Source organism: Mus musculus, chromosome 2, assembly GCF_000001635.26.
Source record: "Mus musculus strain C57BL/6J chromosome 2, GRCm38.p6 C57BL/6J".
Lineage (NCBI taxonomy): Eukaryota > Metazoa > Chordata > Mammalia > Rodentia > Muridae > Mus > Mus musculus.
Window position 1 is genome coordinate 90,635,535 of NC_000068.7, and position 13,354 is coordinate 90,648,888.

General features: G+C 44.6%; 1 long non-coding RNA gene across 1 annotated transcript in view; it reads right to left on the reverse strand.

Moving 5' to 3' along the window:
• Positions 1-581: 581 nt before the first annotated feature.
• Positions 582-13,354, reverse strand: part of Gm39871 — a 34,181-nt gene continuing 21,408 nt past the window's right edge. Inside the window, exon 2 of the long non-coding RNA XR_866519.1 lies at positions 582-1,333. This is a non-coding gene — a long non-coding RNA (predicted gene, 39871). The remainder of the gene's footprint in view (positions 1,334-13,354) is intronic.

A 13,354-nucleotide genomic window follows, 5' to 3' on the forward strand; every position in this document is an offset into this window, starting at 1 on the left:
CGTAGCTGGAGACCACAAGGAAGTGTCTGGGAGAGTGGCAGCATCCTCGCAGCAGCATCCTCCTTTATACCTTGAGTGTCTTGGTTATCTGTAAGAAGGATCCATCTGATGCTGAGGGGAAGGGTCTCTGGGAAGCTCAAGAATCCGAACAAATCTCCTGGCTGACTTCCAGAGGCAGGGGTAGGACCTGGGCACATAAGGGCTTTTGCACATGGCTGAGTGCCTGACTATTGTGAAACTCTTACCGGCTTTTAAAAGGGGGCCCATATATTCATGTTGCACTGGGCCTTGAAAATCATGCACTCGTTCTCAAGGATAGACTCTCCCAAGTTTCTTGTCAGTTAACTCTTGGGTGAAAAAAAGTTGTGTTCTCTTCACTAGTCAGTGTTTCTTCACTTTGTATTCTCTTCACTCCTCACAATATCAGTATTTCTTTATTTGTGTGGGAAAGATGTGTGTGTGTGTGTGTGTGTGTGAGATATGTGTGTGTGTATGTGTGTGATATGTGTGTGTGTGATGTGTGTGTGTATGTGTGTGATGTGTGTGTGTGTGATGTGTGTGTGTGTGTGTGTGTGTGTGTGTGTGTGTGTGTGTGTGTGTGTGCTTGCGCGCGCGCGTTAGTGGTGAGGTATCACCAGAGCATGCAGAAATCAGAGGATAACTTTCGGGAACTGGTTCTCTCCTTCCGCCATGGGTTCTGGGGCTCAAACTCAGGTTGTCGGGTTTGCATGGCAAGAGCTTTGACACTCTGAGACATCGCAGGACTAAGTTCAGTATGCCTGAATTTATCAGATCCTTTTCCATTAAGTCTGTTTTAGAAGAGACTAAGAGTCCAGGCTCTTATACCTGTAGCCATGTGCTGGGGCTTACACAGAACTTTCACATCCATTGCTTCCTGTGAATCTCTCAACCACCGTTGAGACCAAAAGCATAGATTATCATGAGTTCCATGTCACAAAGTAGGTTCAGGTTCAGAGAGGTTAAGTGATTTTTCTTCAATTAAGTCAGGAATCTGGTGTCAAGATCAAGGCACTTTCCAGCAGGTGACATCACTCCATGAAAGCTTTCAGCCATGTTCTGAAAATCTGTTTTCCTTGCTGGGCCTCAAAATGAGAGTCCCGGCCTGTGACATTGACAGAAAGTAAGGTCTCCTGTAGACTGTATGCAAGGCCCCGCAGAAGGACTCAGAAAGAAGACAGCTGTGGCAGCATTAGGACAGAACCAAGGTTCTAGTCCAGATCTCTGCTTCACTCACGGCCTCCTGAGTTCCACCGTCCTCCATACCGGAAGATTAGCCCTTGGATGAGGCAAGCTTTGGAGATCAGCGGAATAACTGAAAGGGAAAGGGGAAAGGTTGCTTAGCAACTAGGAAGGTGGTCACATGACTGCTTTGGCCACCTACCATCGATTTCCCCTTCGTCCTGGTGCCATCGTCTCTCCTGTCTCTCCCTGCTTCTTCCTCAGGAAGCATTTGCAGTTAGTCATCTGGGAGGCATCCACTCCTGGAGTTCATTTTCCTTTCTGCTTGAAAGGGGCATGTGACTCATCATGTGACTCAGGTTTGACCAATCAGAACATCCTAGATCTTGCACCCTGGTGATTGATTCAGGAATGGACCTAAGCTTAGCTGGTTGTCTTTTCACACTCAGGACCCTCAGGCTTCCAAGCAGTGGTAAAGAGAGCAGATAAACGCCGGGATCCTTATGTTTGTGCCGCAGTAAGGCTCCGCTTATCGGCCACAGTCTCTCTCTACCAAGCACCCCAACTAAAACCTTCTGCAATCTTTAGGGAGAGGTAAACAGAACAAATTATGCAAACTACTTCTTCACAAATCATCATCATCATCACTGACTCCGAGGACAAACATGTTATCCCTAAAGCCTTAAGTGGAAAGAGAAACCCAGAACAGGGGCATTCAGGTAACTCGACCTTTTCCTTTGTCTTTGATTTCTTACTTGGTGGCACTCCCCATGGACAAGCAGGGACTCTGGAGGACAAGGAAGCAGCCAGAGTTGAGGAAACTGTGAGGGAGGCTGCTGTTGGATGTCAGACTGTGTTAACTACAGCTTTACACCATGGCTTTCCTTCCCAGATGAATTCATTTCAAACAGTAGAATATGAAGAAAGGTGCATACAAGTTGTCTGGGGCCCAGCATCACGGTGGCCCCATATCTTTCAACGCCAGCAGAAGTAGGCAGAGCTCTGTGAATGTAAGAACAGCCAGGACAACGTAGACCATATTTTAAAGGATTATTACCTACTAATCTGGTGGTTTGGAGCTGGAGCATCACACTAAACAGAACTAAATTCTCACCCCCATTCTATTTATTACATTCTGGCTGTGTGATTCTGAATTTTATACTTCATTTCGTGTGTGTGTGTATGTGTGTGTGTGTGTGTGTGTGTGTGTGTGTATGCATGTGCACTCATATGTAAGTGTGTGCATACATATATATGCTCACATGCCTGTTTAACCCCGTGGGTATCTGTTTCTGTTTCCACCTCCCCAGTGCTGGGATACAAGCACATATTTCACACCTGCTCTTGTTGTTCTTTCATGTGTATTCTAGGGATCAAACTAGAGCTGTCTGAGTGCAAAGGAAGCTCTTCCTTGGCTGAGCTATCTTCCAGCCCTATGCCACTTCTTTGTGTCTCAAACTCTTCATCCGAAAAGCCTGGGCTACAGCACATCCTTCGTGGGTTACCGCAGAAGTTAAATGAAGTAATGACTATAAAATTGCTAGCACATAATAAGCACGTCATAAACTCTCAATAAATTGCAACCCCCTAATCATTATGGGTGTGAAATTAGGGTGACTAAGTACCTGTTTACAAGCACCAAGTCTCTTTCCACCTCATGCCAGCTGAGAACACATTTCCTATGTGTCTGAAGTACACACCTAGCCTAAGAACACACAAAATCGAACCAGAAGACCTGTGCCTTAAGCTTGGCACTGCCAGCAATTGGCTATGTAACATGGTGAGTCCCTTATCATCTCTAAACCTCAGTTTGTGATACATTAACCTACACGTAGATTAGGCTACATGGGCTCTACCTCAGCACTGGTTCCAACACACTGGAACCCTGTTTGGTAAGGCGGGATGTCATGCCTATAATTCCAGCACTTGGGACAATGGAGCAGGAAGATCCTGGGTTCTAGGCCAGCCTGAGCTATATAATAAGACTGTCCCAAAGGAAGAACTGGGGCTATAGCTCAGTTGGTAGAGTACTTGCTTAGCATGGACAAGGTCCTGAGTTTTATCCCCAGGTCTGCCTAAACTAGGTATGACAGTGTATACTTGTAATACCAGACTTTGGGAGGTAGAGGCAGGAGGAGGAGGAGTTCAAGGTCATCCTTAGTTATACAGGGAGTTCAAGGTCAGTCTGGGTAAGAGTCCACACCAGAAAGAAAAAAAAATTGTGTAAAAGGAGGAGGAAGGGGAGGAAGAAAAGAGAGAGGAATATAGGGAAAGGGATATGGAAGGTTATACCCACAGGAACACCCGAATCCTTTTATGTAGGGAGGACGGGGGATCTTAGAAGACTCATATCTTTCTCTGGGCTCCGAGCTCATGCCGTGCAGACTAGAACGACCCATGATTTTATCTCCCATGTGTCTGAGATGAGGCCATGAAGGCCCAAACTGAGGAAGTAAGCCCTTAAGGCCACACAGAAGGTAAGCAGCCCTGGGGCTCTGCTTTAAGGTTAGAAAAGTGAATGAGCCCAGGGCATGGACCCTTCTCAGCTAGGCAGGGGGTGGGGTGGCTTGTCAAAACTAAAGAATACCCTTTGGCCACCCTATCTAACCCCTCTATAACCAAACAGACCTCCAATGTGTTTTTCTCAGGACTTCTGGGACAAAGGGCTTGCCTGGCCTGCACTGCTTATCTCTTGCTCGAAATCAGCCGCAGTCCATTTTCTATTGGTTTTATCTACAAAAAAACTCCTTAGCTGCCCAACAGGAAAACCATGCTGAGGCCCCGGAGTTAGTCTGAAGGTCATGCTGGGACTAGTTTGAAAGGAGAAAGTGCAGTAGACATATTGGACCTCCAGCCTGGGGCACAGCCCTGCATGAAGGCAGTGAGGTGTATCAGAAAGAGCAATGGGCAGGTGGGCCTGGGTTCTAATTGAGCCTAACTTTTGATGTATGACAAATTACAAAAATATTCTGGGTGAAATATTTAGCCTTCTGACCCTCAATTTTCTAACACACAAATAGAATAGAATAGCACCATTTGCCTCATGGGGTGTTGGATACCCATGTAGTATCAGTAGCTCTAGGCTTGGGAGAAGGAATTCTGGGTATGTTTGTTTTCCTGATGCTCGAAGTCTAGAGTTGTGCTAGATAAGAGTTAGATGTTTCTCTCTGGCCTGGAGGTGAACTGTGCTGTGACAGTCACGTGTTAGGTCTAGGAAGGCACAGAGGTTCACTGTTGTGGCTAATCGGATGTCTTAGTGAAATTTTAATTTCCCAGCTTCTGCGTGGAAAGCTTTATGCCTTTCCTGCAGCCTGAGACTGGGTTTGAAAGGTTCTTGGAACTGTAAAATACTGTAATCATTTTATGAGTAGCACTGGTATGCAATCAAATCCTCTTGCAACCTTGGGCAAGTCATTAAGCCTCTCCCAGCACCCCAGTCAGTCTTCCAGCAGGAAGCAGATGGTACATTTAAGCTTCCTAATTTGATTACAGGCACTCACAGGGCTTCTTACAAAGGTGCACCCACAAAATAGAGAGTGTAGAATCTCCAGATTTGATGCAAGACTCCTTGCTAACCCCAGTCCTTGAGAGAGCAAGGGAGAGGCAGTGACTTCCAGAGAGATGGTTGATGCATAGGATAGGCCACCAAGCAAGAGCTGTGGCCTTCAGAGCACACAGTTCTTCCAAGGTATCCTAGTAGGGAGGGAGTTGAGTAAATGATAGCTTGACCTCACTCTCCTCCTGCTTCTCATCTCCTCAGGCAGGGACCTTGGCTTAGCCTACTGGCACACCTCACACAGGCCAGCCTCCTAGGACACGGCTGGGTGGAAAGCAGGGAGAGCAGGCCTGGAGAGGCAGTTGGCAGGTGTCCAAGGCCTGGCCCCTTTTTTTTTTTTTTTTTTTTTTTTTTTTTTTTGCATTTCACAAGTAAAGGAAGATATTTTGCTGAGCAGATGTTTCTTTCCATCTCTCAGCCTTACAGATTCTTTTTCCAAGTTTTACTGAAAGCCAAAGGTAAGAGTCCAGAGGGGAATCCCAGCCCACTCTTGGGGAGCCCTTTAGCCTTCCTGATTAATCAGGAGCAAGGATGTCCGGTACTTGAGAGGTGGGCAGATTTCTTGAGTCCAGAGGTTTGAAATAAGCCTGGGCAACATAGAGAGACCCCCATCTTCAAAAGAGAAGAGGAAGCAGGGGGAGGGGGAGTCGGGAACATCTTTTTCTGACAGCCCCAGATTTAAATTAAATTTTACTATGGGACTCAAAGCAGAGGGTAAGTCAGCCACAAAAGGAGTGATTGTATGGATTATTATATTTTAGTATTTATTTTCCTCTTTTAACCAGGTGTGTGACTCATGCTAAACAGATATCTTTCTGCACTGACTCATGAAAAGCAGTGTAGAAGTCCCTGTAGGCCTTATCTTTAGAGATAATAAATTGCATCCAAGTGAAGACTCTATAGCAATCTAATTTCTTCCTGTGCCTGCTAGCTGACAGTCAGTGTGGCTCCCAGGGGAGACATCAAAGTGCTGAGTAACCCTGGAGAGGCTAATGCTGCTGTGTCCTAGCCCAGGGAGGTGACACACATCAGATGCCTAGAAAAGGAAGAATAAGAAGCAGGCTTCCCAGGAGCCTCAGCATGGACAGTCTTGGGATAACGTTTTAAATCGATGGCTTTAGAGCCAGTAAAATCCGGTTCAAGTCCTTTCTCTGTTGCTTACAACCACTGCAGGCTCATGTCAGAGCCCTCTACCCAGCCATGCTACTCGGTAGCCTTAACACTTCTTTGCACGTTAGCCATCTGCGTGGTCACCCAGCTCTGGACACATCAGCTCCAGTGAGTGACTCATGCACTCAGTGCCCTCGCCGAAGAGCACTTCCTTTCTCCCAGGACTGTGGGTGCGGTTTATCCACTCCAGGGTCACACGCTTGGTCCCAGATGCAGTGATCTAGGGAAATCATAGGAGCTTTAGCAGGATGAGCCCAGTAGGAGCTCATCAGATCACTGGGCCCATTGTCCTCAGAAGAGCTTAAAGCTGGTCTAGAAGTAAGTCAGCTCTCTTGAAAACAGTTCATCATAAAAGAGCATGCCTGGCCCCGAGCTTCTCCAGCTTCCTGTCTTACCATCTGACTTCCTCCATGACTGCTCCCACAATACCTCAGAAATGTGACATAGCTAGGCAGACCTCGGAAGAACCAGTGCCATGCTGTTGAATTTTCTACCTTCAGAGCAGTGAGTGAACTGAACCTTTTTTCCACACAAGCGTCCAGGCTCGGTTATTTTGTCACAGCAATAGAATACAGATGTCTGAGGATATCTGTTGGTATGAGATAGAAACTATATATCTGAAGAAGGATTTAGCTCATAGAACAAATTGGCATCGTGGGAAAAAACTATGTGTTTGTTATAGAGCGTGTTGTAAAATACAAAATAGAAGGGTTCTGGATTGCTAATGAATCTACAACCAGATGAACCTAAATACCAAATAGGCTCTAGAAGACTGGCAGCCACAGAATCCACATGACAACAGACTGAACAACCCAAAACAGTCTCTGCAAAGGCAGCCAGCTACAATCAAGAAGCAAATGAGGAAAGAAAGGGGGGAGAGGGTGTTGAAATGTACCTTCTATTTCTTGTTTTCAATCCATCTCTGTGTGTTTCACCTTTTATTATTTACCTGTCATTTATTGCTCACTGACAGGCCTTTCCCCCATGAGGGTCACAAAGGAGAAGCACAGTTCTGGGAAGAAGCTGTCTCTTCCCTCTCTGTACCCGAAGAAACTGCACCTCAGAAAGAGGATGTGGGGACCTGGAGATGCCCACCCCCGCCCCCCGCCCCCCCCCCCCGGGGGTCAAAAGCACTTGCTGCTCTTGCAGAGGCTCCGGGCTCAGTTCCCAGACCCCACATGGTGGCTCACTACCATCCAAAACTCCAGAGAGTCCGATGCTGTCCTTTGACCTCTTTGGACACCAAGCACACACACATGGCGTACATAACACGGATAGAGGCAAACACTCACGTATGTAAGATAAAATAAATAAATCTAAAACCATTTTTTCTAAGACAAGGAAAGTGAATCCAGTATGGTGGCCCAAGCCTGTAATCCCAGCTCCCCGGTAGTCAGAAGCAGGAAGAGCAGGAAATCAGAGTTATCCTTGAATACATCTGGAGCTTAGGCCAGCCTGAACTATGTGAGGCCCCACCCCACTCCCCAAACGGAAGGGAACCTGAGTGACCTACCCAGAATCACACAGCTTTTGAAAAGATAGTAGAAAATCTCTACAGATGGATATGCATCATCCCACCCTTTCAAAGCATGTTGTAGGCTCTAACCCCAATGTTTGCTGATGTATACCTGCTTAGTCAGCACCATTTCCTTCAAAGTTAAAAATGCTATGTCTTTACAATGTACCTAAACATGCCTGGGATACAGGCAAGCAGCAAGACATTTGCCTAGCATGTTTGAGGCTAAAGGACCCTTTACTTCTTGTCTGTGTCTGCTCAGAGTTTGCACCTACCTGTGGAATTGTAAACTATTAACCTGGAGAAGCCACCCAAATACTTGAGGTAGTGTGTGTCCAGCCTGGCCTTCAGGGTGGGCCTAAGGAAGCGACAAGTGCTTCCTGTAAGATTCTGATTTTAGGCTGTGGCTCAGCTGGTAGAGTGCTTGGCTAGCCTGGGCCTTCCATGCTCAGTACTGCATGAAGCAGACATTGGGGAACATGCTTTAGTCTAACCATTTGGAGGGTGGAGGCAGGAGGATTAGTCAAGGTCATACTAGAACACACAGAGAAATTTGAGGTCAGCCCAGGATACCTAAGACCATTTTTGGTTTGTTTTTTGTTTGTTTGTTGGTTGGTTGGTTGGTTGGTTGGTTGGTTGGTTGGTTTGTTGGTTGGTTGGTTTGTTGGTTGGTTGGTTGGTTTGTTAGGCAGGACCCTACACAGCTCTGGCTGCACTGGAACCCGCTATGTAGACCAGGCTGGCCTGGAACTCATAGAGATCTGCCTGCCTCTGGCCCCAAAGTCCTGGAACTAAAAGCATTCACCACCATACCCAGCTAGGACAGTGACTTTTTAAAAAAATAAAATAGTCACATGTGGTGACACTGGTCTTTAGTCCAGGACTTAGGAGGCAAAGGCAGGCAGATCTCTATGAGTTTGAGGCCAGCCTGGTCTACATAGAGAGCTCCAGGCCAGCCAGAGCTGTGTAGTAGGGCCCTATCTCTAAGTAAATAAGAAATGAAATAGAACGCCTAATCTATCATCCTTTCTACTACTCCCTTCCCTCTTTCTAGCCCATTGCATCTGCTCAAGGATCCAGTCTTTCAGCTGCTTTGGTAGCTACCAGTGATCTCCATCTTGTAACCCAATCTAAATCTACTCTTCACAAACTGCTGCTTAGTTTATTTAAAGGATCTTCACCATCTCCCAATTACCTATATATTTATTTAAAACCTCTTAGCCCGCACCCAAGGCTCTCATTAATCTTTCTAATCTGACATGAGCATCCTTTTTCAATGTTCCTAGACAGAGCCTTCAACTATCACTGCTGTTCTCTCTACTGTCCCCAAAAGATACATCCATGCCCTAGTTTCTCCTCTCCCCTTCCTCCTCCTCCTTCCTCCTTCTCTTCTCCCATCTTCTCCTTCTGTTTCTCCTTTTCCCTCTCAGCTCTACCCCTTCCCTTCAAGAAGGCTACCACTGGCTGTTAAGGTCACACATTTCAGCACTCAAATTCATCTGCTTTCTGGTAGAAGGTACCTAGCTGGCCTAATATTTGCCTTATGCCTGTTTTGAGTCAAAGGCTATGGCATACGTTGGACAGGCTTGCTATAGCAACTCCCTACGTTTCCTCAGCTTGATGCCTTGCTAGGACTGCCTTTGAACTGAGTCCAGGAGGTCCTGATTGTGTCGGTTGTGTTCTTCAACCATCCTGCAGGCTTATCTGCCACGGAGAGTCCTCCTTAGTTCTCTGGCTAAAAGGCACATTCTTAGCAAACATCCTCAATCATATACATATATAAATTGATGAATATATATGAATTATATATAATATTACGTATCATAATTATATTACATAGTAAGTATTATATGTTATGTACATTTTAAATTATATATTATTATTAATATATTCATATATATCATCTTTCTTTTTACTGTATGAATGTTTTGCTTTCATGTATGTCTGTTTGCCACGTGTGTGCCTGGTACCAGTAAAGTAAAAAAGAGACATCAGATCCTCTGGAACATGAGTTCCTAGTGGCTGTGAGCCACTGTGTAGGTGCAGGAAATCAAAGCCAGGACCTCTACAAGAGCCGCCAGTGCTCTTAACTCCTGAGCCATCTCTCCAGTCCCTCAGTTATTAAGCAACATCCCTTCTTTAGACAGAGTCTTACTATGTAGCTCTGTCTGGTCTGGAATGTACTGTGTAGTACAGGCTGGGCTTGAACTTGGATATCTGACTACTTCTACCTCCAAAGTGCTAGGATTACAAGCATATACCAACACACTGTTTTTATGAAGTGCTAAGATCAAACCTAAGTCTTTATGCATTATAAGCAAGCATTCTACCAACTGAGCTATATCCACAGCCTTGTCATTTTTGTAAGTAAAATTTTATTGGAATATATCCACACTTGCTCATTTGCATATTGCCTCTAGTTATTTTCGTACAGCAATAGCAAAATTGAGTAGTTCCAATCAACATAATATGGCCCCCAAAGCCTATATATTTTCCTGTCTTTTATATTTTAGATTTTTTTAATTATTATTATTATTATATGTAAGTACACTGTAGCTGTCTTCAGACACTCCAGAAGAGGGCATCAGATTTCATTACGGATGGTTGTGAGCCACCATGTGGTTGCTGGGATTTGAACTCGGGACCTTTGGAAGAGCAGTCGGTGCTCTTAACCACTGAGCCATCTCTCCAGCCCTGTCTTTTATCTTTTAAACATGGCCAAACACTGGTCTATTGTATAAACTCAGCAGGCCTTTTTGATTGACATCTTTGGCAAGGGTAATGGGTCAATCTGAGATCAGAATAACAAGGCTCAATCTGAGGCCATCAAACATTGAAGTTCCAAAAATTGTACCGTGCCTAGGGCTTTTCTCTGTTGGTTTGACCTCAAAGATTGCCATACGTCCCCACCTCTTCCAGTATGAATTAGAGGGGCTCCAGAAGAGCATATGACTTCATAGCCAGAGAGGAAAGAATGTGCACAGACAAGAGCTAGATTTGAGGGAAACTACCCTCGCTGACCCCAACCTGTATCCCCAGCACATTCTGCACACTCACTGTATGTGACATCTAACTCAAGCGGAGGCTGCCACACCCCTATCCTCTCTGGAAGCCAGAGATTCTTAAAGAGCAGTACTGTGCCTAAATTTGAAACAAGCTCTAGGGCTGGAAGGATGGCTCAGCAGTTAAGAACACTGGCTGCTTGCTCTTCCAGAGGTCCTGAGTTCAATTCCCAGCAACCATCTGTAATGGGATCCGATGCCCTCTTCTGGTGTGTCTGAAGACAGCTACAGTGCACTCACGTAAATGAAATAAATAAATATTTAAAATGAAAAGAAAAGAAAAAGAAAGAAAATCTAGCTCCTTGTCAGTCCCACATGAAGCCCAGGCAAAGCAGCTTGCATCTTGCAAAGACGGGATTTCCAATCACACTGCGCATACTCTCTGCCCACCCGGACTGGATACCCATTTAGCACTTTGGTTTCTTTAGTGACAGCTCCCATTCCCTGCCTGGTAGCCTTGTCTCTTGTTCTTTCAATAGACACATTAAAGTGGATCCTAAGCACTCTCTGTGTTTCTGTCTCTCTGTCTGTCTGTCTGCCACCCCATCCCTCTCTTGATTATTTTTCACAGATCTGGGGTGTGGAGAGTCCCTAATTGAAGTGTCAGCAGATCTGGTGTCTACTCAGAGTCTTCTGCTTTAAGATGGTATTTTGCTCATAGCACCTTTTCATGGTGAAAGAGGAGAGAACAACCTTCCATAGTGTGAAAGGTCACGAATTCCATTCATGATAGCCAAAGCTCATGACTTAGTCACTCCCCCCAAAGGCTTCGTTTACTAATTTCATTACATAATGAATTGGGTTCTACTATATTAACTTGGCAGAATTCCAATATTCAAGACATAGCCATATTATAAAGTCAAATTTCGACTTTTCTGGTGAAAAAATAGCCTTCTTTTAAATGTAACGATTTTAAATATACCACAACTTGTATAATGCTGCTTTGAGAACTCCTTCATATAAAGCACAGAAGATTGGCAGGCTGGCTCATCTGATACAGGCTTAGATACCCAGCCTGGAATCCATAAAATGGACGAAGAGAACCAATCCCTGCAAGTTGTCCACGGACCTCAATATTTGCCAAGGCAGACATACACACTAAATAAGTACAACTGTAACTTAATTCAAACAAAACTAGAAGAACCCCAAACTTCCTTCCTCTGACTTCCAAAAGGCCTACTGTCCCTGTCAGACTCGTGTGACCATTCAAATAGGTGTGGCTCTTTCCTGACAACACCCCCATGTTGACATACTGGGGCGTGGCTTACATCCTATGACAAAGTTCCACGGTACTGGTACACTTTGGGGACTAACGGGGAGTCTTTGTTACCATTATGAAGGTCATCCCTTCCCTTCATCTCCCTTCTGGAAGAAATTGTCAGACCTGGAGCAACCTGAGAACTACATGCTACATTGGTAAAACAGAAGCGTGGGCTCCATCACTCCCAGACTAACTCAGTGTTGCACACACTCAAGTGCTTTCAAAGGACAGGCAGTGTTGTCTGCCAGTATCTATTTAACTTACTTGGTACTGCCTGCAAAAGTTGATATACACAGTGCTCATGTGTAAATATATATGTATATACCTGTTACATATTTTGTATGCTTTGTATTTGCATTCACATACAATACATAATATACATAGTATACATAGTATATAACTAGTTATATATTACTTATTTTATAATTCCTTTTTTAAAACATTTTTTAAAGATTTTTTAAAGATTTCTTTATTACTATATCTAAGTACACTGTAGTTGTCTTCAGACACACTAGAAGAGGGCCTCAGACCCCATTACAGATAGTTGTGAGTCACCATGTGGTTGCTGGGACTTTAACTCAGGACCTTCAGAAGAGCAGTCAGTGCTCTTAACTGCTGAGCCATCTCTCCAGCACCTATTTTATAATTCTTTATTGTTGTTACTTAAATTTTTTTATGGTTTTAGAGCTTTATTGTAGAAAGGCAGGGAGAAAGAGAGAAGGTAGAAAGAGGGAGAGTGGCCATGGCCATGTGGAGAGAGGGGGGAAGGGAGAGAGAGAGAGAAGGAGGGCTAGAGAGGAGAGTAAGAAAGGTGAGAGCTAAAAAAACTATTTAAATATTTTCACATTTATTTTTATTTTATGTGTCTGAGTGTTTTACCTGCATGTCTGTGTACCTTGTGTGAGCGTGGTGCCCTCAGAGGTCAGAAGAGGAAGCCAGATGCTCTGAAACTGGATTGATTTATGGACGATTGTGAGCTGCTATGTAGGTGCAGTACAGGGAACTGAGCATAGGCGCCCTACCAGAGCAGTCAGTGCTCTTAGCCACTGAGCCATCTCTCCAGCCACAGCTAATTATATATTATAACACATAATTACACATTTACTATAGGATACATATTACATAATTATATGAATCATTTGTAATAACAAATATAAAAGTAATATATCTTATATGGCATTATATGATAGCACTCTGTCACTGACCTGCATCCCAGCCTTTATTTATATACATGTAATTAACTAAATTACCAATTATTTCTGAAGTTGCACCACCTATTTTTCGTGCTAGAGGTAAAAAGTTACTATGCCTTTTTATGAGCTGAAGAAGCCCAGAGACAGGTTCTCTATGTGTAGCTCAGGCTGGCCTTGAATTTGTGGAAGTTCTCCTATCTCAGCCTCCCTAGTGCTGGGATGGCACGCTTGTGCAAACCTTATTCATCCATCTAGTAAAATCCACTAAACTGCTCGGATACAAGGTAGGTAAGGTGGCCCTAGGGGAGTTGAAGATGCTGAGAGAGATCGAGACTGTCTCCAATGCATGAAATGTTGCTCAAGGTGCAAGCCAGGTACTGAAGTCTCAGAAGAGGA